At 42.2% G+C, this 25085-nt stretch overlaps 1 long non-coding RNA gene across 2 annotated transcripts; it reads right to left on the reverse strand.

The window, feature by feature from the left end:
• Window positions 1–1507: 1507 nt before the first annotated feature.
• LOC127135206 (uncharacterized) lies at window positions 1508–3426 on the reverse strand. Of its 2 annotated transcripts, XR_007808466.1 has the most exons (4): window positions 3294–3396; window positions 2833–3188; window positions 2513–2730; window positions 1508–2361 (listed from the first exon to the last, which is right to left on the reverse strand). It is a non-coding gene; the product is annotated as an uncharacterized LOC127135206 (long non-coding RNA). The 2 variants fall into 2 exon arrangements; XR_007808465.1 differs by having other exon boundaries at window positions 2833–3426.
• Between the last annotated feature and the right edge of the window lie 21659 nt (window positions 3427–25085).

The raw sequence follows: 25085 nt of genomic DNA on the forward strand, positions 1-25085 counted from the left end.
AGGTTATGACAATAAATATAGTTTACTAATTGTAAAACGGTTAATTACTCGAATGTATCAACATAATCATTTAATCATTTCGGCTAAGTATTCTCCCAAAAATCCATTTTGGGGGTATAATAAGAATTTGGATTATAAAATAATATCAGAGGGTTTTGCCATCGTCGTGGAAATTCCATTTTTCCGACAATTAAGCTCTTCCTTCGAGGAGGCAGAAATCCTCAAATCTTTTAAAAATTTGAGATCAATTCATTCCATTTTCCCCTTTTTGGAAGATAAATTTACATATTTAAATTATGTGTCAGATATACGAATACCCTATTGTCATACCCCGATTTTGCTCCTGAATTTTTTATGTTTGTTTGGCATGCTGGGCCTAACCTTGCTTTGGTTTTATATGAGGATTGGTTTTGATTCAAAGTCATGGTGTTGTGATTGTGGATACCTCTATGGTCTGGGTCATCTGAACAATCAAGTTTCTTGTGTTTCTAACCACTTGCCAGTCATGTTATTGGTTCATGGATACTATAACCTTATGGTCTTATTTCATGGTTTTGTTCATACACATTATCAGTCAAGTTATTTTCTTCTCAAGAGTCGAACATTCAAGCCAATTGTGAAAACAACCTCCCAATCATTTTTTTCAAACCATTCCAACCCATTTCATCCATTTTAAACCATCACATTTGATTTTACACAAGAAAATACAAAAAAAAATTGACACTTTTGGACCAACTGTTGACTTTGGTCAATAGTTGACTTTTTGGTCAACTATGACCAAAGTCAACCCAATTCCGAAAACCCTAAAAAAAACCCATGTCCATATCCAAATTACACCAAAGGTACTGTTACATGTGGTAAAACAACACTTCCACAACTAGATCTACCAGTGCAACTTCTCAATCTCAATCTTCATTTCCCAACAACACAAGGGCACGCAAAAATTCATCACAAGATGCAGTTACTATTCCAGCCACAAACAACACTCAAATTGTAAAAAATAGAACCATCTAGGGTCACAAATCAAACCACAAATGCTACTGTTCAAGGAGTTGCTCCAGTTACTCCTCACCAGAATTTGAGTTCTAATTCTTCGTTGAAAGGTGTTGATTTGAACAATTACACAGCTTCACTTGCTAAGAAAAGAACAGTGAGAAAAAAAACAATTCAATTGTATTCGAAATGGAAGACCGGATAAAGATTATCAGCAATACAAAATTCTGTCCCTGCTACAACATTTCTAATGGCAATAATATTAAGAATAGAGCAAGTGAGACTGAATGGAAAAATGGATTGGCCAAAGTGGCAGGAACAATATTCTGTGTAATTGGTGCAACTGTGATTACATTATACAAGGATCCAATTTTGTAGAAAAGGACATGCTGGACAACATAGTTGCCGTACTGATCCTGGGTTAACATGCTAACTGCTCCTAAAATCTCATTCATGACTTTTTACCGTGTGCTAGGATCTTCACAGTGCTCCAGGACTCTCTGTATCACCGGCAACCATATGGATGGGTTGATAATGTCACAACTTGATCAAAAAAAAAAGTCGAGACAATAAGGTCGATTGCATCTTCAGATCAACAACATCTATGGCATTCTGGATGACTTGACAACCAATGCACTTACAGCACCATCTTTGTAACAATCATAAGCCCAATCTGTCAGTATAGCTTTCTCTTCATCTTCATCATCCATTTCTTGAACACATCTTCTACATGAAATTATCTCAAGTAACACTACACCATAACTATACACATCCACTTGAGCTGTGATTAGGCATGTTCTTAAACCATTCAAGTGCGACATACCCTTTTGTTCCCCTAATGCCAGTGTTGGTTTTGCTTTGATTCATGTTCATCAACTTGGTTAGTCCAAAGTCAGAAATTCTCGCATTGAAGTAATCATCAAGAAGTATGTTCTGAGGCTTTATGTCACAATGGATGATCCTAGTAATGCACTCTTCATCATTGAAAAGTAAGCTTGCCAAAGTGCCATTGCTCATGTACTCATAAACAAGCAATCTTCCAGATCCACCCTCACAAAATCCAAGTAAACGAACCAAGTTCTTGTGATGAGTGAGACCAATGACATTCAGTTCATTCCTGAATTCTCGATGGGCTTGATCCAACAAAAATTGTTCAACTTTTTCACAGCCACACGAGTTTCGGAACATGTGTTGTTGTTGACGACTCCTTCATAAACAATACCAAAAGCTCCCTTTCCTAGCTCTTTGTCAAATCCATTAGTAGCTTCTTCAAGCTCTTCGAAAGTGAAGCAACGTAAATTGGTTTCAACATAAGTGTCACTTTTGATGACACTTCTAAGCTTCTTCTTGTACTGAAAAATAGAGGCGCTGGCACATATTGTTACAATCAATACAGCATTGAGAATAGCATAACCACCAAAAAGCACAGAAATAATCAAAACCAAAGTTTCCTTATTATTCTTGTTCCCATTGATTGGATTTGGAAAAAAAAAACAAAGGAGATATTATCTTTTCTCACTTTCAAGAAGGCCTTGGCACCTTCAAGTGTGGTATCAACTCTCCCATTTGAGAGTGTTAACTTCTTCTTCCAGCAACTATTACCCAACCTGAAAATAGCCACATAACACAAGCAATCTTCCATACAAGCTTTCATACATAGTTCTTCAGTAAAAGGCTTTAGAAGTGCAGCATCGGATAGAAGCCAGTCGTATTTCAGTCGATGAAGTGGAACCAAACCTGCAACAAACAACAAAGTTAGCAGCAGGCACAATGTTCACAAGCTGACCTCAATTGGAAACCAATAGCATGGAAGTTCATTAATTTTCCAATTAAATTAACCTTCAGTTCCAATCTTGACAGTATGTTAGCAGTAGCTTATCATCCTTCTTCTGCAACTCAATCATCTGCTGCAAACTTTTGTATCAAGTGGTTCAAGGCTCTAGTGTTGAAATGCTTATTTAATCAGCCTCAGAAGTCTATCCCTACCAATTCACAAGACTCCTCCAAGGGCAAATTCCAGTCATAGCGATGCAAATATATCCCCACCCAAGGTTACTCAGGTTCCACCTAGCAATGCAGAGATTACATCTACTTGTTACACTGTAATTTCAACCAAAAAAGTTATGGTTAGCCCTGCAAAACAGATGGTTTATATAGAGAGCAGTCGTTGCATTTCCCCTGTTACAAGAAATTCACTGCAGTAAAAAGGATAACCATTCAGCAAGGCAGTTAAATTCCAGAAAATATCCCAAATTGGTATTGAGACAAATTTAGGACGAAAAGGGCGTATGTAAAATTACCGTTTCCGGGTTGTAGCATCGAACAGGGCGATCCAATCCTGAGCGCAAAAAAGCACTTCCAGAAAGTTCCTCTTTTGGAGCTCGGTATACCAAACAGAAAACCCTAATTTGCAAACATAAATAGAAAAGGGTGAATCAGTAGAGAGGGGAGAATCGGAGGCGGAATTAAAAACTTCAGAGCAAACAAAAAAACCTAATCCTAAAATAAGAGAAAAGCCATAATCAAAGAAAGAGATTGAGGAGATAAGCTAGAATCTGTACCTCACTTCAGGGAGCACGCAAAGGATTCATCGGAGTACCGTTGGAGGATTCGCACGAGTCGAAGTGGGATAGCCGAAACAGAAACGTTCTAGAGGGAGAAATCCAAAATCGCTTTTCGCATCGCCATCGACTCCGTCGCAACTGGTTAGTGTTGGCATTCGATTTCTGTTTAACTCTATTTGCCTGTTCATAGCCATGACTTTTTTGAGAGAAAAAACAGAAAGTTTCTACACTTGGATGAGGATCTCGTTCTGATTTCTCTTACCGGAGAAGAACCGAGTTTTAAGTTTCAGTATTTGATTTTCCCAAGTTTTCCATTGATTTGAGCCTTTAAGATTTTCCTTTGGATTTTGATATATGTGTTGTGTTTCCCTTTATCCATTGGCTTTTGGTTTTTTTCCTTTGAATCCCACCGTTTTCCCATTTAAGCACCGCCCACCAGCCATTAATGAGAATTTTATTCTCCTCTGCTCACCATCAAAAATTCACGTTGTTGGGGTGTTGCTCCATATCTCTAGTGCCACCTCACTGGGGCCAAACCGGAGCGGATTCCTGCAACCCGAACCCAGACAGTCTAAGGGACTGTTGAGTATTGGGCTTTGTCTTAGCCCAAACTCCAACGGCCCATTTTCACCTTTCTTTTTTTAGTTAGTTTTTCGTTATTTATTTTCGGCCATATGTTTGGATTGCTACTAGTCTAGCAGGTGACCACTTGTGGCCTGGTGGAGATGGAGATAGCTCATCTCTTCTATGGTTTTTTAGTGTAGTGGGTTCGATACCCGTATTGAGCATTTTATTTCTTTCAGCATTTGCATTTTATTTTCTTTTAGCATTCCACTTTATGTTTATGTTTTTATTATACTCATGGTTAATTTATTATCTTTTAATTTCATCATTCATTCAAAACCATTTTAAAACTATAAAAATCATGTTTTTCTCGATTTAATATCGAGCCCATTTTTTACACCCTTGTAAGTCGATTGCTTTTTAAGCATCGCCATCGACCTCACATAGCTTACTCTTGGGCTTTCTTACAATGAGCCGGTTACTTCGCACTTACACTCATACATTGTTTAATGCTTCATTATTTCATTCTTTGATTATTTGATTCGATTATATACTTGTTCATATCTTACTTGTCTGTTTAACTGTGGCCTATTTGTATGGTGTATGAGGCATATACTTATATTGCTTGATTGCCATGTCAACCCCCATTCATAAAAAATGTATCCCCCTCCCATGAAATGTATAATACTCTTTCATTCTTTATTCATCTGTTAATACAAGAAATAAAATGAATACCCGATAACCATTTCAAAACAAGATCAAAACCTCGATCCAACGTCGAGTAATCATTTTCTCAAAACCTAACAGAACCAGCACGTATTCATCCACCCTTTTGTAAGTCGATTGCTTTATGCATCGCCATCAACCTTGTAAGTCGATTGCTTCATGCATCGCCATCTACCTTTATCCCTAACACTTCTCCTTGCTCCATTCGTCGATTCTTGTTCCGATTAGGTAGCACCCATTAGATAGAACCCTTTGTATGATAACATAGGTAGGATTCCCATATCCTTTTGTATGATAACATAGGTAGGATTCCCATATTCTTTGCATGCTAACATTAGGTAGATATTCCCATTTGTAAATCCTAAACGCTTAAGTACACATTGCATGACAACTCTAAGGCAGAGCTCCCCCACTTCGAGACCTTTCCGAGCGTCTCCGATCCTGTGGCATGTAGTCCGTCCTATTGCAAAGAGGTAACTGCCTAAGACTCGATTCAGCGAGCTGCGACACCTACTGCTAGGACGTGAACACATTGCCCACTCTCCTTTGACACAACTGGTGTCCTCCTTTTGTAAGTCCATATTCAGATGGCAACCCCTATGAAGGGGAACTACATCGCCCTGATCCTTGTTCCAGACGAGGTATGTAGGCAGGTGGTCGTGCGAGACCACTCCGAGCACTTTTTTTCTTTTTGTGTGTGTTTGTTTGACAATTGCTAGGCTCGAGTTCCCGACTCCTTGGCAATTTGTTGTTTGTTGTTCTTGTTGTGTGCTTGGAAGCTGATTTAAGTCCATCAAGTGGCATTCGGGTTCCAGTGTGGTTTTGTTGGGTTCGGATGCTGATGTAAGTCCAGTGATTGGCAGTCGGGCTCCACGTTTGCCCCCTTTGTGTTTGTTGGGTTCGGATGCTGATGTAAGTCCAGTGATTGGCAGTCGGGCTCCACGTTTGCCCCTTTGTGTGTGTTTGGTTCGGATGCTGATGTAAGTCCAGTGATTGGCAGTCGGGCTCCACGTTTTCCCCTTTGTGTGTGTTTGGTTCGGATGCTGATGTAAGTCCAGTGATTGGCAGTCGGGCTCCACGTTTGCCCCTTTGTGTGTGTGTTTGGTTCGGATGCTGATGTAAGTCCAGTGATTGGCAGTCAGGCTCCACGTTTGCCTTTGTCTGTGTTTGTTTGTGTGCGTGTAGCCGAACTACGGCAACTCTGATTCTCATGTTCAGATGAGATACGTAGGCACAAGATGCGATGTCTTGCCGAGTTTGACTAACAACTAACAACTAATCCTTGTTTTCTTTCGCCCTCGTTGCGATCGAGATTTTCCTTTTCTCTTGCCCTAGTTGCAATCGAGACCCTTAATCCCGTAGTTAGTTTGAACTACGTTTTGCTCTGATTCTCATTCCCGATGAGATACGTAGGCATAAGACACGATGTCTTAGCGAGCACACTTATCCTTAACCCCTAGGTAGCCGAGCTACGAAGACTCTGATTCTCATATTCAGATGAGATACGTATGCAGTGGATGCGACATCCGTGCGAGTCATTTTCTTTGACCCTTTCTTTTAGTAAATAGTACATTAGATAAACATACACCCTTTAGACGAGAACAAACAAGAGTGGATCCCGTAGAGTACTACGGATGCGTAGGGGTGCTAATACCTTCCCTTCGCATAATCGACTCCCGAACCCAAGATTTGGTTGCGAGACCTTGTCTTTTCCTTTCCTTTCTCCAGGTTTACTTCGAGCGTTTCCTTTCCCTCCTTTGGGATAAATAACGCACGGTGGCGACTCTTCTGTCATTTCTTTCTCGCCGGTTGTTTTTTCGCACCTCTGTATTTTTTCGGGTTGCGACAGCTGGCGACTCTGCTGGGGACCTGGTTTCCCTAAGCGAGTCCCTCCTAGCTTTTGTAGGTTTCTTGTTTGTTGGGTGTTTATTCTTTTGTACAGTTATTTATTTTCCGCATTTACCTGCTTTATCTTATTGCGTTCATGTACATATGTTTGTTGTATCTGTGGGTTCCGTGGGTTGTTTGTTTGTTGAGGGGGGATGTTCTATGAGAGATAAGCCCACTACCCAGGCTTGAGCATACACATAAGTGTTAGAGTGGATAGTCATGAGGCTTGCGTGGCATGTTGCTACGTTAAGTCGTTCATGAGACCCACATTCCAGACGAGGTTTCTGTTGGATATATTTTGTCCTATGGGTGTTCCATAATGACAGATATTCCTTTAGAAATCGTCGACTCTGGTGACCATTTCCCGAGAACTCAGTCGAGGCCTCTCCTCCGAGACGTGATTATGTTAGCTCCGGTGGGCGCATTCTCGCTGCTCAATCCGAGGACCCCGAGACTGGGAACTTGCTTTAGGATGTCCTGTTGAGAGGAGTCAGTGGAGGTCTTTTATCCCGAAATAATGCCAAACCTTCAGTGGTAAACGTATTATTCTCGACTGAAGGGCTGAAGCTGACAAACTTCTGTTCTTAGAACCTACCTGTGAGGGGAGGGTTTGATCTCTATAGATACGGTTTCTGCCAGTGGTGCTGTGATGGTGACTTTGGTTCAGCCAAATTTATGGACGTTTATTTCTGGGACGCCGGAGTTCTGTCCGTGGTTTATCAGCGGGTTCCGTTTATTTCGGATCCCTGGGCTGAATCTGTGGGTGCTCACTCAGATGGTGACTCAGTTCTCCAGACATGGGTTCAGATGCCAGTTGATCAGATTGACTTTGGGTTTCAGATGGTTGTGATCAGAGTTCAAGCCGAAGCTTCGGATCCTGTGTGCCGAGATGCACAACCTGCCAGTCTTGGCTCCATCCTTTGCATCATAGCATGTTTATTTTCCAAAAAAATAATAATGCATGAAAAAAAGTTAACTCGCATGTGCATATCCTTTTCAGGATCATTCATGATAAAATAGCATCCGCATCATATGCATATCATGCACATATCATCCTTGCATTGCAGACATGCTTGGGAGAGACTTCTCACTCTGGGTTTTGACTGAGACGGGATTGTTGATCATCGTCCGCACCGCAACCAGATTGAATCATCAGAGGAGTATGGATCAAGTCCAAGCTGAGTTGGCTGAGATGAGGGCAGAACATGGCCCAGTTCATGACCATGATGCAAGGAGTTGTTCAGGGGCAAGAGGAGCTGCGTGCCTTAGCCCAGAGACAGGAAGTTGTGATTCTGCCGCCCAGTCGTGCTTCACCAGAGAGGGTCCCTGTCAATTATCAAATTACTGCTGTCACTATTCCCGTCAACAACTATGCCGTGGGTGAAGATTTGAGGGGTATTATAATCAGTGGACAGCCCCTTGCTACAGAGACTGTTAATGTCAGAGCAACCCTTGCTCCGGTTCGCCATCCTGGCTCTTCAAATCCTTCAAGTTCTAAAAAGCCATCCTCTGGGGCACCCAGAAGGGGAGAGGGTGAAACAAACGTTGTGCACCGTCGGAGGAGCGTGAACAAAGGACAGCATTGGCAAGTTGCTGCTGTGACTATTCCAGCCACTCAAACTCAACAACAATAGAGAAGACCAACTCAGCAATATCAGCATCAACAACATCGTCCTCAGCAGCAGACTTACCGGCCTCCCAATGGTAATCAAGCCAGTACGAGTAATGAGAGGAAGAAGATCATTTTTGATCCGATCCCTATGTCCTATGCAGAGCTGTATCCCTCTTTGATAGAGCGGAACTTGATTACTCCCAGAGACCCGCCGGCTATACCCGTCAACCCTCGGTGGTGGTATAGGCCTGAACAGCATTGTGTGTATCATTCGGGTGCTCCTGGTCATGACGTGGAAAGCTGCTTTCAGTTTAAGAATAAGGTGCAGGACCTTGTCAGATCAGGGATTCTGAGCTTCGAGGACTTAGGTCCCAGTGTTAATCAAGCTTGAAGACAACAAGCCCCGGGCCGGCGGTGGCTTTTCTTCTAAGATCTTCAACAAAGAGGGTTGTTCAAAAGCAGAAGCTGCTGATGCAAAGGATTCTGACATTTGTCATCCCTGGTGGGATCTATCGCAATTGGGTCACTGTGGGCGTTCCTACAGTCGTTCATAAGTCAGAGTAATAATCACTTTTTTAAAAACCCTTCTCCCATGCCAAAAGGAGAAGTGATGACATTGTTGGCAACATTTTGTGCAATGATATTTTCATTCAAATAAATTCATGTTAAAACATTTGTTTTTCCATTTGTTTTCCCTTTTCGCTTTTTGCATGAAATTGGTGATCACAAAAAACCTTAAAAACAAGAATAAAAGCAATCTTTTCATCTGCATAACGATTGTCTTGTTTGTTTTTCAAAAAGCTTTTCATCTCTAAATCATTATGCAGGTTGTTTCTTAAACCCATTGAACCTAATGATCGGACGTTATCTCCCAATTTTGAATTCCCTGTATTTGAAGCGGAAGAGGATGATGTTGAAAGGATTCCTGACGAGATTTCCCGGCTTCTTGAGCAAGAAAAGAAGATCACTCAGCTGCATCTCGAGAATCAGCAGAACAGCCAACTGGGGCACACAAAAAAAAAAGAAAAAAAAAAGAAAAAAGAGGAGGGTGCAAAATCAAAGGAAATCCAAATCAAAAGAAAGAAAAAGAAAGAAAGAAACAAAAGAGAAATAGCACCCTCAAAGTCCCAAGTTGACTGATGCTGAATGGATTCAGAGTCACTACGACCAAGTGAATCCGATCGAAAGGAAGAGATCAACTGCCATGTGTCATGGTCAGTCATATCAGCAGAGAGTGAAAAAGCATTCAACAAGAAGGTCAAGCCTCGTGTGTTCCGAGAAGGTGACCTTGTGCTCAAGAAAGTCTTGTCTTTCGTGCCCGATTCCAGGGGCAAGTGAACTCCAAGCTATGAATGTCCATATGTTGTCAAGAGAGCCTTTTCAGGCGGTGCTTTGACACTTACAACAATGGATGAAGAAGTTCACTCGTCCTGTGAATCCAGATGCAGTCAAGAAATACTTCGCCTAAAACAAAAAAAAAAAGCAAAATAGCTCGCTAAGTCGAACACCCCAAAGGGCGACTTAGGCAAAAAGGAGCGTCTCGGTGGATTGAAAACCCGAAAGGGCGATCCAGGCAAAAGTTAGAGACATTGGAAAAAAGAATTTGCATCCCGCTAGATTGATCACCTCACACTGGGGCAATCTAGGCAAAAATTAGGGATTTGGCAAGTAACTGCATCCTGACAAGACTGTGCCGTACATTTGTCATCCGTCAAGAATTCTCGATTCGTTGTCGACTGAAGCTCTGAATACATCGAAAATTCAGAATGGTAGAGGAAGGGTCATTATGTTCAATGTAGCCCTCTCCAATATATATCACCGATTTCAAACTTGTACAGATCTATGGAGTCTCGCCCTTTGCAGACTACCATTCCATCGCATCAATTTGAGCTTTTATCCAATTATTTGCACTCTTATTTGTTTCAACTCAACAAATGTTTTGCATGTTTTAATTGATAAAGTATCATTGTTTTCAAAAAAAACAAAAATTTTCAAAAAATTATTCTTAAACAAAGTGAACATTCACGATGACGGAAGGATACTTAGGAGATCTGCAGTGCTCTCCCGAGGGTGGTATGATTACCAACAGGTAAGACATTTGTTCGTATCTCGAGCATAACTTTATCTTTCTCCTGTCGAACCTCTTTTGGTTTCTCCTCAGCAAGGTTACTCAGTGCAGTGTTGGTTGAAGTTGTTTATCTTCATGTTCCCGGCAGTACAACATTCTTCCTCCAAGTCCCTGTTAGCCCTATTGTGGGGCATCTCCAGTAGAGGTTTGTTTGAGCCCTACCGTGGGGCATTCCCAGCAAGGTGGCTGTTGGAACACTTTTATGGGGCAATTCCCAAGCAGAGTGTTTATTGAAGACTTCAACTTTCCTCTCTCCAGTAGAGCAGTCTTATACTCTCCCCGGCATGGGTGCTTGTCTTGGGAAGACTCGGTATTTTGTGGATTGACATCCAGTACTCCATCATGTCCTCAGATAGATCCCCAGCGGAGTTGTTGGCATGATGAGCTTTACCAGTGCCTATCTATCCTCATCAGAGATCTGGTTGCTTCTGAGTATCTCTGATTTCCAGCACGAGTTGTTGTGGCGCGTCCGCCAGTATGTTGAACTCTTTTCTCCGGTTATGACTGACGATCCCTCCGGAAGCCTCTGGTGGCCTTCCTCCCCTGCAGGATGGTGTTGCTCCCTGATATCCCAGTCTCCAGTGGATTTTCTCGGCTCTCTGGTGACTTTGGTTTTCCCTCCGGAAGAGTGCTACCGGATGGTTGATTCCCGGACCTGTGTGTTGAGCACGTCTGTTTATCAGCATTCATCATACATTTTTAGATCTCTCCAGTAGATCCTCCCTAACAGATTTGAGATCAGTGTCTCCTCAGCGAGCCTGAAGGTTACTGCCTTCCCAGTAGGGTTTGTGTTGATGGTTTTCCCTCAGTGAGATCCCCAAGCGGATCGGGTTTGGAGAAAATCATCCCCAGTAGAGATAAGAATGGGTTTGCCTCCCCTAGCAGGGTAATCTCCAAGCAGTTCGGGTTCGATGGAGTGCATCCTCAGCAAGGTTTGTCTTTCCCCAGCAGGATGGAAGTTGACATGGTTATAAGATCCTCAGCACAGTTCCTAGAGTTCCTCGGTGTTGTCTCTGGAGGAGACGTGTGTTTATGCATTCATCATTTAGATAAGCATAGCATATTGCGTCATTAGTGCATAGCATTTCCATGGTCATGGGGCATTGTGTAAAACAAAACAAAAACTCATGCATCAACATTGCAAACATGTCCATTAGCCCTAGGCCGTGGTGACCAGCCGAGATTGGGTTGTTGGAAAGAGTTTAGCATCGCGCCTTTGGATCGGCTTCAGAATTGGGTTCATCAGCATGGTTGAGAGGTTGGTGCTTTCCCAACAAGTGACTCCTTAGTTGAGTGGGTTATCCCCAGCAGTGTTACTCCCTGAAGTTGGCAGCATCTTGCAAGCTTGGGTCCATTCCCTTAGCGGAAGTGGGTGTGTCTGATCTCTCCATGTAGAGTCTACCCCTTAAGCAGAAAGTGTCTACCATTTCCTTCTGCGCTCCCCACTGAGTTATATCCTCATGGATGACGGTTGTTTCCGCTCCCTCCCTAACGGGATGGGTTTTCCCTATTGAGTTCTATCCTCATTAGGATGAGTCCTGTTTCAGTCTGCCTTTTTGGATCGATCCTAAATTGGCTTCCTGTTGGCTGTCTCCCGTGCTTCCCTGGGGCATAAATGAATAGTCGCTCACTAACCGGTGTCGCATCGCGCGAAAAACCGGCGGGAAAAGAAAGAACAACAGAGCCGCCACCGTGCGTTATTTATCCCAAAAGAGGGAAAGGAAACGCTCAGAGTAAACCTGGGAAAGAACATGGTCTCGCGACCAAAGAGGATGGGTTCGGGAGTCGGTTATGCGAAGGGAAGGTATTAGCACCCCTACGCATCCGTAGTACTCTACGGGATCCACGCACAAAAGGAAGGAAAATGGTTGCTAAAACACTGCTCAAATACACACACACACTGGCTGAAAGAGACAAAAGAGACTGACTGAAACTGACTCGGCAGGATGTCGCATCCTGGGCCTACTTAGTCTATCAGGCATAGACATCAGAGTCGAAGTAGTTCGGACTGGGGAAACGAAACATGCTCGCTAGGATATCGTATCCTATGCATACGTATCTTCTCGGACGAGAGAAGAATCAGAGCATTCGTAGCTCGGCTGACACGCACGCAAACAAAACAAAACACAGGCAAACGTGGAGCCCGACTGCCAATCACTGGACTTATGTCAGCATCCGAACCTAAACACACGCAAAGAGGCAAACGTGGAGCCCGACTGCCAATCACTGGACTTACATCAGCATCCGAACCTATACAACACAACAGATAGATAGGGAGTCGGGGACTCAGCCTATAACTGTCAAACAAAAACAAACAGACAGACAGCAAATGCTAAGGAGTACGGGGACTCGAGCCTAGCAAAGGTCAAACAACACACACACAAAAGAAAGAGGGCGCCCGGAGAGATCAGCTCAATCTCCTGCCTACATACTTCATCTGGTGTGAAGATCAGGGCGATGTAGTTCCCCTACGCAGGGATAAAGGACTAGCCTAACCAGATAACAGAGGGAGACACAACTCTAGGGAGACTACGACTCGAGCCTAGATGTTGTCATGCAAAATCATCCCTAAGTTAAGGTTTCTAGCTAAATGGCACGCGGGCCGACCTATCCTAAGCATGGCTCACACAGGAAGCAAGCCACGCACACTTAACTTGCACAGGAAGCAAGTCTAAACTAATCCTAACTTGCACAGGAAGCAAGTCAAACTATCCTAACTTGCACAGGAAGCAAGTCAAACAATCCTATCTTGCACAGGAAGCAAGTCTAAACTAATCCTAACTTGCACAGGAAGCAAGTCAAACAATCCTATCTTGCACAGGAAGCAAGTCAAACAATCCTACAAGCACAGATAGCACACGCTATACACAAACAAGTGGCTCAAACAAGGGTTAGGTTTTAGTCAAGGGGTCATATCAACCTCAACAAACAAACCTCTGGAACTGGGTGAATGTTGCTCTTAACCTTGCCATTGAGGGGCTAAGGTGAAGCAGATGAAAGGATGAAGTGAGGATGGGACCTCACAGCTCTTATCCCTGGCTTGGGAGAGCTCAAGACAAGAATGTGTGGGTTCAGAAAGTGGGAACCCTTCTACACATTAAAACTGACTCAACTGTACAATTGCACAAGATCTTGGGTTTTTATCTGCAATGCATCAACACAGTGGTGTGAGCAAAACAGAAGACACACTGAATAGCAGGGGATAGGTTGCTTATCCCTTGGTTCTGCCAATTGCCTCTTCACTTAGGAGGTCTTTGACTCTGTACAAGGACAATTTAAACATACACAAACATTGCCTCTTAAGGAGGACTTCAGACAGTTGCCTGGCCAAGTAACAGGCCAGGTCTTCCAGACTACATGAAGAAAAGGAATTATACCTCAAGCAAGTTGCTAAATAGCAAAGCAAAGCAAGTTCAAAGAACTTAAGCAACTAATGGTACCTGAAATGGTCAAACAGATCAGTACACAGTTTACAAGTTAAAACAAAGGAAATAGGAATCAATAGTCAAATCAGATAATCAGAGGTGCAAGGCACAAGACTCAAATCATATGAGTCAAGCCACCTACAAAACCAAGAGGTTAGACAATGATATTAAAGCAAGTTCAATCAAAAGAAATTGATCTCATTGGTCATTTGATGGTCAACCTGAAAACACAAGCTCAAAGGTGAGTAACAGGACCACTAGGGCAAGCCTAGGGTCAAAAATGAATGAGAAAGTCCAAACAGCAGGGGGTAAGTATCCAAAATCATGTTCAAACAATTAGTAAACACAACCAATTGGGTTCACATCCATATCAATCACTATCATCATTTCATGAACAGATTAGGTCAAAACATGGCAAACAGAAGCTCATAGAAGTCAACAGCAAGACTTGACTCAAAACCAATCTAAACATTTTCCAAAAATCACCAAATAAATCATGACCAAACCTAACACATAGCATGGTAAGCATGTCAAATTTCATCCCATTTGGACAAGTGGAAGGCAGTCAATGAAAATCAGAAAGTCAAAGCAATTTTGAACATACTCAAAGAAGTCAACCAAACATGTATCAACTTAGAAAAATCATAAGTCAAGAATGGTGTATGATAAATGAATGGGACCAAAACCATGGTAAAGATGAGGATGTCTAGTTATCTCATGCAAAATTTCATGTCCATCTAATAAAGTATGAGAATTTCACAAATGAAGTGGGAACATGTGTCACACAAAGTCAACAATTGACTAGGCAGGGGATAAAATCTCAAACAATTAGGAAAATAGTTCAAATAAATCCAAGAAAATTCACAAGTCAACTAGACATACAAGAGTAGGCTCATGCAAAATTTCAATCCATTTAGAGGTCAAGAAGCATGGTAATGAAAATCATGAAGTTGGACATCAATGGTGTGACACAAATTGTCACACCCTAATTCAAAAAATCATATCTCACAAACTACAAATGATAAATTCACAAACTCTACACCAAAATCACCATGAATGTGTCTAGTTTAAGCACAAAAAATTTGGGAGCCATTGGATACATTCTCATCATTTCACAAATGTTTTGGCAAAATGTACAAGAATATGCATACATGAACAAAACCCTAGTACATTTAATTTTCCATATGAGCACAATTTGAATAAAAATGCTTATAAAAAACCAGATGAAGAATGGAGAATAGTGCAAAAAGTCCCATCCCAATTGGATCATCCCTTAATTATTTGTGAATTTTTGAAGATTGTGAATAAATTGGAACAAAAAGAAATGAAGCCAATGAGAAGTGATTATCTAATAATTATTATTAAAAATAATAAAAAAAACGAAAAAACACTTTGCTGAGCATGAGGCTTCAGCACTTCACTAGATGATTTATACATACTAGTCACTAGGACTCCCATGGGACCCACGGCCAAACGCATGCATGGCCTCCTGCGCATCCAATTACAATGCTATCCTTAATTACATGCAGTAACAGAAGTGCCCTCCACACAAAACAATAGCAGCCACGTAAATGGAACAAAACAAAGGATAGTGGGGCCCACGCTCATTCAACAAAATCAATGGCCAATAGTGCGCAAGCAGGGTACCTTGCTGGACCAATTGGAATGCTTTTTCCTCAAAACCCATGCACCACGTACGTACTAGCCCTAAGGTGAAACAGCATGGCAAATGAAAAGAAATTCCCAGGATCAAAACCAGTATTCACGCGTTCATCACTGTGACTCTCACAGAAAAAAATTTGCAACCGAAAATCAAAAACAAATATACCGTTGCGCGCCTCTTGCATCACACATTTATAATCCAACAATAATATTCATTGATTTATGCCAATAAGAGAGAAACAAAACAAAACACATTCATACATGACACTTTAAAGCAACATAACTTCCTTAATATGCGACCATTTTCGATGAGGTAAAGCTTAAAACAATCAGCAATGCAGGTCCTACCTAATGCACGACATGGTTTTGGAAAAGGTTGAGTTCGAAAACTCACCTATTTTTGAAGCAGAAAGAGGAACAGTGTTGTTTTGTCTTCTTAGCCCGAAACAGATGCACTATTGTCCTTCAAATGATGGTTGGTGAAGGTAGTTTGGTTCATGGATGCTTGCTTGTGCTTGAAGTCCAACCTGCCATGGCTATTCTCTCTAAAAACAGTGCTGGCAAATGAACTCCCAGTTGGGAAAACATGGTGAAAACAAGGTCACAAGGTTGCTTGGATGATGGAGCAATGATAAACAAGTCGTGCACTTTGAAGGTTTTTGGAAAGACTTGGCAAAAATGCAAACAAGATGGATTTTTGAGAGAGTGAAGTTCCTTTTTGCTAGATGTGTTTTATGCTGCTAGTTGGTTTTGACAGAAAAAATGTGTGGAAAAAAAAATTGTCAAGCAAGGCCAGCTTTTTTCTTTGTCTTTTGGACATCTTTCTGAACAATGATGGAAAATGAGTTTTTCTTGAAAATGAGTAAGGTCCTGCTTCTTGCTGTCAAAAATGTGGCTTTTTTGCTGCTATTGGGATTCAAAGAATGATGGAAAACCTGCTGCATTGCTGGACAGTACCAGGTAAGGCAAGGAGGGTGTGGTTGCTTTGTACTTTTTCTTCCAAAATTCAAGTAAGCAAGCATGGTTCCTTTTCTGAGATTTTGGGCTGCTAAGATGTGTTCAATTGACAGCAAATGATGCATAATGTTGCTGTCCTTTTGAGGTACAAGGCATGGTATGAAGTAGCATAGTTTAGCATGATGAAAAGTGTCCTTTTTTGCAAATTCCAAGCAACTAAGCAATGATTCACATGTGCTGCATAATTTGGCTTTGCAAACACACTTAAAATGATATTTATGAGCTGTTCCAATTGGCCAAATGTTGAAAAAATGCTTGAGTCAAAAAGTCAACTCTTGGTCAAACTTTGAATTTAAATGAAAAAGGTCCAAAAATGCCATTTTGATTGGTAAGGTTTTAGGTCATGAAATTTATATTTTTGGAAAGAGGATGAAAAATGTGGCTTGTAGGAAAAAACCCCACCAAAATTGGCCAAACGGTTTGGGAGATATGGCTCTTTGAAGTTCGAGATTTTCTGAAATCGATTCGATCATAACTTGCCAACCACACATGGGAATTGAGAGTTCTAGGACTTTTTGGAAATGGGAGAACAAGATCTTCAACTTTCATGTTGGGCAAAAATTCATTTGAGGCTTGTATCATGATGTAAGTTTGAGGATCAAAACTTTCCATTTATGGCAAGTTTCAGTTACAGGCCCAGTTTCCGTTTTGGGAAATTTCTGATCTGGCTTCAAATTCCTCCATGATGGTGTTTGGCATGATATATGATGACTATTTGGACATGAATGAACTCTCACAAACCAATTCCAATCATCCAATCACTGATTAAATGGACAGTTGACCAACAGTTGACTTTTAGGGTTTCTGACTGATTATGCATTGACTGATGGCTTCCAAGCCCTAATTCCTTGAGGACTTGACTTCAAGTGATGTCTCAAGTTTGTATGAACTCTTGATTATTGACCATGGTGCCCAAATTCCACAAGAATGACCACCAACCATTGCTTTGACTGACAGTTGACTTTTCTAGGGTTTTTGACTGTCTGTGTATGAACTGCTGACCTCTGAGCCTTCAACCCTTGACTTGAACACTTCAAATGGATCCCCAAGTCATGTGAACTTGTTGGACAAGCCCCAAGGCCTTGATTCAATGAGAAATTCCTTTGCTTGCTTGGTTGGCTGATCAGGAGATTAGTTTGACCTAATTCTTGATTGCTTGCTCTTGAGGCAACTGAGGGACAATGCAAATGCTATGCAATGGATCATGATATGCTATGACCTAATATGAAAATGTATGTATAATGATAGGTGCAAATTTGAGGTGCTACAGCTGCCCCTATTCAATCAGCTGGGAACCCGAATGGATGAGAGCAACGGCTGTCAGACTTTCAGGGTAAACAGGGATTGAATACCGAAGAACCGTAGAATTTGCACAGTACTGGATATGATACAAAGAACCACGTCATTTACCGATGACGACTGCAATTGACAGCTTCAGAAAAGCAAAACCAGTTACCGATGGTTGAAGAACTGGAACTTTGATATTTACCGATATCAACTTCAGCAAGACCATTTACCGATGGCGGCTGGGGAAAACAAACTTCTGGAAAACAAAACCATTTACCGATGGTTAAAATTGGAAACTTTGATATTTACCGATATCAATTTCAGCAAGACCATTTACCGATGGTGGCTGGGAACAAAATTTGATGTTGAAAGGAAGCAAGACCATTTACCGATGGTGGCTTCGAAGGAACTTGACATTTACCGATGTCAACTTGGCAAGACCATTTACCGATGGCTGCTGGGAAAACAACTTCTGAAAAGCGAAACCATTTACTGATGGTTAAAACTGGGACTTTGATATTTACCGATATCAATTTCAGCAAGACCATTTACCGATGGCTGCTGGGAAAACAACTTCTGGAAAACAAAACCATTTACCGATGGTTAAAATTGGAAACTTTGATATTTACCGATATCAATTTCAGCAAGACCATTTACCGATGGTGGCTGGGAACAAAATTTGATGTTGAAAGGAAGCAAGACCATTTACCGATGGTGGCTTCAAAGAAACTTGACATTTACCGATGTCAACTTCAAACTGGCCATTTACCGATGGCTACTGTAACTGGGAATTCGACATTTACCGGTATCGAAGGAAACTGGGCCATTTACCGATGGCATCTCCACTTGGGGAGGGACAAAATCTTTGTGGTGTAATCAGACAAGACGTTTACCGACGACTTCTGGGGATTTTGATTTTATTGACCAGACATTTACCGATGACTGGGATGAGACTCGATGTTTACCGACATCGAAAGATGATGTTTACCGACATCAAAAGGAATGACCAGACATTTACCGATGACTGGGAAAATAAATATTTGCAACTGGAAACCAGGTAGGACATTTACAGATGACTCTACTGGGAATTTCTAGCTGGAATTATCAGACATTTACCGATGACTGAGGAAAAGACTCGACGTTTACCGACATCGAAAGATGATGTTTACCGACATCAAAAAAAAATGACCAGACATTTACCGATGACTGGGTGAAGACTCGATGTTTACAGACATCGAAAGATGATGTTTACCGACATCAAAAAATGACCAGACATTTACCGATGACTGGAGTGAGACTCGATGTTTACAGACACCGAAACAATGGTGTTTACCGACACCAAACAAAGAAAACACACGCGGGTGCTGTCATGACACTTACCGGCATCACGAGAACGACATCTTAGATATGTTAAGGCAAGGTTGACCACTTGCTGGGGGTCTCACCGGGGAGAAACAAGCTTTCTGTCACCATCGGGTGAGGAAATAAACCTCTGTCACCATCGGGTGAGGAAATAAACCTCTGTGGGAATAAACAATTCTGAATGCTGTCAAGAGCAACTGTAGCAGTCTTGCTGTGCTGATGTTGAATGAAATGACCCGCCTCTGCCGGGGATACGGTCTGGTGAAGTTAACACATGAATGCATATGTTTGAATTTTTTTTTATGGCGTAATGCTCCATATATGAATGGAAATGCTACGCGATTTTTTGAGGATGCAATGATTACTACATGCAAAATGCAAAATGATGAGAAACTCCGGCTGGGGCCAAAATGATCAGATACTCTGACTCTGTGGGGAGACTCCTCTTGGGGAAATACTCTGCGGGGAACTCTATTTGGGGAATGGTAAAGCGACTTCACACCCATGTTGAAGAATTGCACTGCTGCTGGAAAAGGTAAACTCCACTGGGGATATCCTTCAGTCCACAGATGGGATAAATGCTAGAGATAAATTCAATGAACCTGCCTCACTCGGGGAGGAAATGGAAAATACAGGCCTGTTGAGGATAGGTAATCCTTAGATCTGTTGGGGAATAGAAGGCATTATCCACAGATGTCTCTGCAGGGGAACATAGCTCTGGTAGCTTCCAAACTTGCTTGGGGAGAATATCTGCTGAGGACACGTCCTCACAGACGCCAATCTGAAAAACAACACAACAAGATGCCCCCAGGGGATACATGGACAAGATACGCTCAAGTGTCCTCAACATTCAAAATGATTTTCAAATGTTTCATCTTTCTGCACGTTGTTGTGTAGCCTTCATGTTTTTTATATGCAATGCTTATCAAAAATTCGGACATTTTTGCAAACAAAACAGTAAAAATAAAAACGAAAGAGCTATTTATCTGAATAACAATTTTTATTGATTGAAAATGTGCCTGGAGAGGCAAATACATTAGGAAGCAATTCCTAGAAAGAGGTAATTGCGCATAAAAAGAAAAATCTATCCTAATGGCAACGTGAACACGGCATCCACTATTTCCCAATTCTGTTATAACTCACAGATCATCAGTTTTCCTCCCAACTCCTTGCTTTCTGAGAAGAATGACTGGACGGATCACATCTTTCGAGATGGCGGATGACAAAGCTTGATGAAGTACAGACAACTCAGACTGTAGTCTTCGCTTTAATCCCTAACTTTTGCCTGGATCGCCCTTTCGGGTTTTCAATCCACCGGGATACCCATTTTTGCCTAAGTCGCCCTTGCGGGTTTTCGACTTACCGGGTGTACAAATTCTTTCCCTAATTTTTGCCCGAACCTTTTCTTTCTATTTTTTTTTTTTCGGTTCGCCGGGATGCCCATTTTTGCCTGGACGCTCTTTTTTTCTTTTTGTCCAGCGGGTCAATTTATGCGAAGTATTTTTTGACTACATCTGAGTTGACAGGAGACGGAAAATCTTCACCATCCATAGTTGTAAGCATCAAGGCTCCACCGGAGAAGACCTTCTTCACAACATACGGACCTTCATAATTAGGAGTCCACTTGCCCCTGTTGTCTGCACCGGGAGGAAGGATCCTTTTCAAAACTAAATCACCGATCTGAAATGTCCGAGGACGCACTTTCTGATCAAAGGCTCGCTTCATCCTTCGCTGATACAACTGTCCATGACATACAGCTGCTAGCCGTCTCTCCTCGATAAGGCTCAACTCGTTAAACCTTGTTCGAATCCACTCGGCTTCGTCCAGCTTGACATCCAATAAAACTCTCAGAGAGGGAATCTCCACTTCAACAGGTAGGACAGCTTCCATACCATACACAAGGGAGTAAGGGGTTGCCCCGGTCGACGTACGTACTGAGGTACGGTACCCATGCAAAGCGAAAGGCAGCATCTCATGCCAATCCTTGTACGTAACGACCATCTTCTGCACAATCTTCTTGATATTCTTGTTTGCCGCTTCTACAGCACCATTCATCTTCGGTCTGTAAGGAGAAGAATTGTGATGTTCGATCTTGAACTCTTTACAAAGCTCTTTCATCATCTTGTTGTTGAGATTCGAACCATTGTCAGTGATGATTCTCTCAGGGACTCCATAACGACATATGATTTCTTTCTTGATGAACCGGGTAACCACTTGTTTGGTAACGTTAGCATAAGAAGCTGCTTCTACCCATTTGGTGAAATAGTCAATCGCAACCAAGATGAAGCGGTGTCCATTCGAAGCAGTAGGCTCAATCTTCCCAATCATATCAATGCCCCACATAGCAAACGGCCAAGGCGAATTCATGATATTCAGAGGGCTTGGTGGTACGTGCACCTTATCAGCATAGATTTGACACTTATGGCACTTCCGAGCATACTTGAAACAATCGGATTCCATAGTCATCCAGTAATAACCCGCTCTCAACAATTTCTTAGCCATTGCATGTCCGCCGGCATGAGTACCGAAGGAACCTTCATGAACTTCCTGCATTAACATGTCTGCCTCGGGTCTGTCCACGCATCTGAGCAAGACCATGTCAAAGTTTCTCTTATACAACACATCATCCTGATTCAAGTAGAAGCTTCCAGCTAGCCTCCTCAGGGTTTTCTTGTCATTCTTCGACGCACCTTCAGGATACTCCTGAGTCTTGAGGAAATTCTTGATGTCATAATACCACGGCTTCTCATCAATCACAACAGACTCGGCTGCAAACACATACGCAGGCCTCTCAAGTCGATTCACCGCAACATGTGGCACATGATTCCACCAATGAACTTTGATCATAGACGACAAAGTTGCCAAAGCATCCGCCATTTGATTCTCATCCCGGGGGACATGATACAACTTTACTTTCTTGAAGAACGTCAGTATTCTTCTGGTATAATCTCTATACGGAATCAAATGCGGCTGGTTCGTATTCCAATCTCCATTGACTTGATTGACCACTAGAGCGGAATCTCCAAATATGTCAAGGGTTTTGATCCTCAGATCAATGGCTTCTTCTATCCCCATGATACAAGCCTCATACTCAGCTTCGTTGTTGGTGACGTCAAACGTCAATCTGGCAGAAAAAGGTATATGAGCACCTTTAGGATTGATCAATACTGCCCCAACACCATTACCATTCATATTCACAGCCCCATCAAACATCAGTGTCCATTTGTCATCCGGGTCCGGTCCTTCCTCGACGAGAGGCTCTTCGCAATCTTTCATCTTGAGATACATGATGTCTTCATCAGGGAATTCAAACATCATAGGCTGATAATCTTCAATCGGTTGTTCGGCGAGGTAGTCTGACAGAATACTACCCTTGATGGCCTTCTGTGACGTGTACTGAATGTCATACTCTGTTAGAATCATCTGCCAACGGGCGACTCGTCCGGTGAGAGCTGGCTTCTCAAAGATGTACTTCACTGGATCCATCTTAGAAATCAATAAGGTAGTATGGTTCAACATATACTGTCTCAGTCGGCGAGCAGCCCAGGCCAAAGCACAGCAAGTTTTCTCGAGCAGTGAATATCTTGTTTCACAGTCGGTAAACTTTTTGCTAAGGTAGTATATGGCATGCTCTTTTCGACCAGACTCGTCATGCTGTCCCAATACACACCCCATCGAGTTCTCAGTCACTGACAGGTACATTATCAGAGGTCTCCCTGGAACTGGAGGTATAAGGATTGGAGGTTTCTGTAAATACTCCTTGATCTTGTCAAAAGCTTTCTGACAATCATCATTCCACTTGATCGCTTGATTCTTTCTAAGCAGTTTGAAAATTGGTTCACATGTGGCAGTTAGGTGAGATATGAACCTTGCAATGTAGTTCAACCTCCCTAAAAACCCACGGACTTGCTTCTCCGTTTTCGGTTCAGGCATCTCTTGAATAGCTTTGACTTTAGCTGGATCAACCTCAATCCCTTTCTCACTGACAATGAAGCCTAACAGCTTCCCTGATCTCACCCCAAATGTACACTTGTTCGGATTCAACCTCAGCTTGAACTTTCTCAACCGATCAAACAGCTTCTGCAAATTAACCAAGTGCTCCTCTTCTGTCTGCGACTTCGCAATCATATCATCTACGTACACTTCAATTTCTTTGTGCATCATGTCATGAAAGAGAGTCGTCATTGCCCTCTGATAGGTAGCACCAGCGTTCTTTAGCCCAAATGGCATCACCTTATAGCAGAACGTGCCCCAAGGTGTAATGAATGTCGTCTTTTCCATGTCCTCTGGCGCCATCTTGATCTGATTATATCCAGAGAAACCATCCATGAAAGAGAATACCGAGGATTGAGCCGTATTATCAACCAATATATCAATGTGCGGCAATGGGAAATCATCTTTCGGACTCGCCCTATTCAAATCCCGGTAATCGACACACATTCTGACTTTTCCATCCTTCTTCGGCACAGGAACAATGTTGGCCACCCACGGTGGATAACTGGTAACAGCCAGAAAACCTGCATCCCACTGCTTCTGAACCTCTTCCTTGATCTTAGTTGCCATGTCAGGACTCGTTCTACGAAGCTTCTGCTTAACCGAAGGACATCCTTCTCTAAGAGGTAATCGGTGCATCACAATATCTGTATCTAAACCAGGCATATCTTGGTATGACCAGGCGAATACCTCCACATATTCTCTCAGCATCTCACTCAGCCTCCTCTTGACAGAGTCCTCTAAAGTAGCCCCAATCTTGATCTCCTTTTTGTCGTCCTCAGTACCTAAGTTGATAGTTTCCAACTCCTCCTGATGAGGTTGGATGACCCTTTCCTCCTGCTTCAGCAATCTGGCTAATTCTGCAGGGAGTTCACAGTCTTCCTCACTCTCCTCTTCAGCTTGGTAAACGGGATTATCGAAATCATACTGAGCCATAACAGAACTGTTCATAGTGAATGCCATAAGATCGCTTCTGCATGTTTGATGTTTTGTTTTAGAAAAAGAGTTCAAAAAAAAAAAAAAAAAAGTCACAAAAACAAAAAACATTGCCATTTTTATTGTTTTTGAAAAAAAAAAAACGAAAACAAAAAAAAAAAAAAAAAAAAAATAGAAAGACAAGGATCACAAAGTTTGTTCAAAAAATGTCCTTCATTAATGATAATCATTAAAACATGATGAGGCCCTACAAAAATGAATCACTACGCCTTGGGCAGAACGTAGGATTTTCATGCAAAATGACAAAACAACAGAAAATTACTCTGTCAGAAGAGTAACTTGAACCACTTCTTCAGCCGTCCAGTTGTTGATAGACCCTCCTGGTGCACACGGGCGAACCCAGTTGTCCAAATCACAATCACTGTCACAGTCTTCACTACCGGTTGCAGAGACGTCGCCATGATTCATCAGCCCAGCGCTGGTAAAAGTACTCGGACCCGCTTGACCATTCTGCTCTGCTCGGAGAGGCTCATAACCAACACCAAATTTGTCTTCTTTAACCGGCAAATCCACCATCTTGCCCCAGCCTTCAGTTTTGCCAGAATCAACAACCTCCTTAGCCTGCTTGTAAGAAGTGATTGAAGCACCAGGCTTCTTCTGCTCAGCGTACGCCACTTTCTCAAGAGCCACAGTCTCAAATGCCTGGCATAAGGTTTCGTGGATCTCGCCATCCACCTCAACATATTTGAACGAGGATAGATGACTCACCAGGATCTCTTCTTCACCGCATACTGTCACAATCTGACCGTTCCAGATATACTTGAGTTTTTGATGGAGAGTCGACGAGACTGCCCCTGCTGCATGAATCCATGGACGCCCCAACAAACAACTATAGGCGGGCTGGATGTCCATAACATAGAAGATGA

The sequence above is a fragment of the Lathyrus oleraceus genome, chromosome 4 (assembly GCF_024323335.1).
Source record: "Lathyrus oleraceus cultivar Zhongwan6 chromosome 4, CAAS_Psat_ZW6_1.0, whole genome shotgun sequence".
Classification (NCBI taxonomy): domain Eukaryota; kingdom Viridiplantae; phylum Streptophyta; class Magnoliopsida; order Fabales; family Fabaceae; genus Lathyrus; species Lathyrus oleraceus.